The following is a 3,571-nucleotide window of genomic DNA, read 5'->3' as shown; positions in this document are numbered from 1 at the left end:
GACCTGCCCAAAGTCACACAGCTGACAATTGGCAGAGCTGGGATTTGAATCCATGACTTATGACTCCAAAGCCCGGGCTCTTTCCACTGAGCCATGCTGCTTCGCATAGTAAGTGCTTAACAAATACAGTGCTCCATGACTTATGACTCCAAAGCCCATGCTCTTTCCACTGAGCCACACTGTTTCACATAGTAAGTGCTTAACAAATACGGTGCTCTCACTTTTCCAAAGTGCTTTCTCATCAGTGGCCTTATTTTATCTTCGCAGTGCCCCTGTGAGGTAGAGAGAGTTATCGCCATTTTTCAGGCATGGGCACCTAGGCTCAGAGAGCTCACACAGAAAGGCAGAGCTGGGGCTAAACCACTGGTCTCCTGACTCAGCCCCATGCTCTCCCCACTAGACCTGGCTGCCCACCTTACACCCTCATCAGCAGTGACCATCACCCACAGTCAATTGGACACTGTGCCCCACTCTGTACTTAGCACTTGGAGGGAACCCCAGAGGAAGTTTAAAACGCGATCCCCACCATGCCCTTGATGAGCTTATGATCTATCCACGTTTTAAACAGCGCTCCTGAGCCTTTCTCTTCTTCTCATTTTTGTACCACACTCCCAGTTAGGGCCAGCACCCCCTCCAAATTGATGGACAGTAAAAACCACACAAGCGCTTCAGAATTCATCCTCCAGGGACTGTCCGACTGGGCGGAGCATCAGCAGCTCCTCTTCGTGCTGTTCCTCTGCATGTACCTGCTCACAGCCCTGGGAAACCTCCTCATTATCCTGGCGATCAACTCTGACCCACACCTGCACACCCCTATGTACTTCTTGCTCTGCAACCTCTCCCTGGTTGACCTCTGCCTCGCCTCCAACACAGTCCCCAAGATGCTGGCCAACATCCAGTCCAACAGCAAATCCATCTCCTAAACCTGCTGCCTGACCCAGATGTATTTCTTCCATTTCTTCGGCATCATGGACAGTGTCCTCACCGCCATGATGGCATATGACCGCTTCGTGGCCATCTGCCACCCCCTCCACTACACCTCCATCATGAATCCACGGCTCTGTGCCCTGCTGGTGGCTCTGCCCTGGATATTCTCTGGCCTCATCTCCCTGGCACACACCATCCTGATGTCTCGACTCAGCTTCTGTGCTGCCAGTGAACTCCCTCACTTCTTCTGCGACCTCACCCCCCTGCTGCGGCTCTCCTGCTCCGACACCACGGCCAATGAGACCCTGGTGTTCATCGTCGCTGGGGCCGTCATCGCTGTCCCTTTCATCTTCATCTTCACTTCCTACGCCTGTATCGTGTTGGCCATCCTCAAAGTCCCCTCGGCTGGAGGGAGGAAGAAGGCCTTCTCCACCTGCAGTTCCCACCTCTCTGTTGTCTTCCTGTTCTACGGGACAACCATTGGGGTCTACCTCAGCCCCTCATCTGGTCACTCGGCCCTCAAGGACAAGGCCTCTGCTGTGATGTACACTGTGGTCACTCCCACGCTGAACCCCTTTATCTACAGCCTGAGGAACAAGGACATGAAAAGGGCCCTGAGAAAAGTGTTCTACAAGAAAGTCGACACTTCTCAGTGACTGGACCCTTGGAGATGTGGGGTGACAGTTACCTTCCATGCCTTCATGGTTTGATAGGAATGGATGAACCATACAACACACCAATCATTCCCCTCTCCATCCCTAACTTTCCCTCTGGTGACCCAGCAAAGACTGCTCATCCATGACTATCCAAATCCCTCTGAAACCTGCTGGTATTCTCAGCTGCACAGCTCTCCAAGAGAACAAATTCCATCTGATCATCCCTGCTCCATAGCAGTAATAATGGTGGTAGTAGTGGTAGTAGTAATAGTAGTAGTATTTATTGAGAGCTTACTGTGTGCAAAGCCCTGTACTAAGCACTGGGACGGAATGCACAGGTGGGAATTAGACATGATCCATGTGCCTTGGGCTGCTCACAATCTAAGAGTGGAGAAGAGACCAGAGACAGACACATCAGGAATGATGAAACATTAAGATGCCACAAAGACAAATACACAAAATAGAAGCAAATCCATGTGGTGCAGCTAGAGGAGCAAATTTTCAGGCTCCTCGGGGCTCAGAGTTCAAGATTTATCGGTAGTCACATCAACCACTACAGCAGCAGCCAGTCTTTCTGGGGTTTGGGGGCGGTCTCATGCAATGCGTGTTCTCTTTCACACCGGGGTGGTGGAAGCTAGAAAGAAGCTGAGTTTCCTCAATGGCTTGGAGGACAGCATGTGCCAGCTCCAGAGGAGACATCAAGGATTGCTGTTCAGAGGGAGGGACAACAGAGGCATGCTGCATCTGTTTCCTCTTTCCTGCCGGAGTGGGAAATGTAGAATGGGATGGAGACTCCTCAGTGGCATGGAGGAGAGCAGGCTCAAGTTCCTGGGAAGGCAGTTTGGCTTAGTGAAGATTGCTAAATGAGTAAGTGTTTCCTTTTGTTTGTCTGGCCCTGTCACCCTGCAGTTTCAATAGGTGGCCCCTGTGACCTGCTGCTGTGGGATTAGGAAAACCACAATTTCATGTTTGGCCTGTCCATCCCCTTCACTGTTTTGAAAACCTCGAACCTGTCCCCGCTTGGTCTGTGTCTTCCCAGGCTGAATGATAAGCATGATGGAATTTATTAAACTTTAACGTGTGCCAAGTGTTGTGGTAGTTACAAGGTAACCTCATCGAACACAATCCCCGTCCCACATGGGGCTCACAATATGAAAGGGAGGTAGAAAAGGTAGTTTAATTCCCAGTTTACAGATGAGGAAATTGAGGTACAGAGCAGTTATAAGACTTGCCCAAAGCCACAGAGCAGGCAGGTGGCAAAGCAGGGTCGAAAATTCATGTGTCCTGAGTCCTGATCCTGTGCTCTTTCCACTAGACCACGCTGATTCTCTAGAAGAATCCTAACCCTTTCAGTCTGTCATTACTTGGGAGCCTTTCTGTACTTTCTCCAGATCTGCTAGGTCCTTCTGATGAGGCAGCAACCAGAACTGCTCACGGTATTCCAGGTGGGGGTGAACTGTAAAGAGTTTCATTTTGAAGGGCACCTACTCTAATCTGGTTTTACACCTCGATGTGGCTACATGATAGAACCAAGCTCCAACAGCATACCCCTATGATAAGGGGGCAGGCGTGGGGAAGTGAAGGATGTGGAGGGGAAAGTCAGGATGAGGGATGGCCCATCTCTAATCATGAGGACAGGTGTCCAGGGAGGACCATTGTCACATGGTCCCTCTGAGCATCCTGGTGCCCAGTGGCTCAGTGGAAAGAGCCCAGGCTTTGGAATCAGAGTTCATGGGTTAAAATCCCGGCTCTGCCAATTGCCAGCTGTGTGACTTCGGGCAAGTCACTTCACTTCTCCGTGCCTCAGTGGCCTCATCTGTAAAATGGGGATGAAGATTGTGAGCCCCCCGTGGGACAACCTGATCACCTTGTAACTTCCCCAGCGCTTAGAACAGTGCTTTGCACATAATAAGCACTTAATAAATGCATTATTATTATTATTATTATTATTATTATTATTATCACTCCTTCTAAGCCCATATTCTGCT

At 50.2% G+C, this 3,571-nt stretch overlaps 1 pseudogene; it reads left to right on the top strand.

Moving 5' to 3' along the window:
- Positions 1 to 641: 641 nt before the first annotated feature.
- LOC119924247 lies at positions 642 to 1,583 on the top strand (annotated as a pseudogene).
- The last annotated feature ends 1,988 nt before the right edge of the window (positions 1,584 to 3,571 follow it).

Source organism: Tachyglossus aculeatus, unplaced genomic scaffold (assembly GCF_015852505.1).
Source record: "Tachyglossus aculeatus isolate mTacAcu1 unplaced genomic scaffold, mTacAcu1.pri scaffold_89_arrow_ctg1, whole genome shotgun sequence".
Taxonomy (NCBI): domain Eukaryota; kingdom Metazoa; phylum Chordata; class Mammalia; order Monotremata; family Tachyglossidae; genus Tachyglossus; species Tachyglossus aculeatus.
Note: the sequence above shows the minus strand (reverse complement) of the source record. Positions and strands in the feature narration are given on the sequence as shown.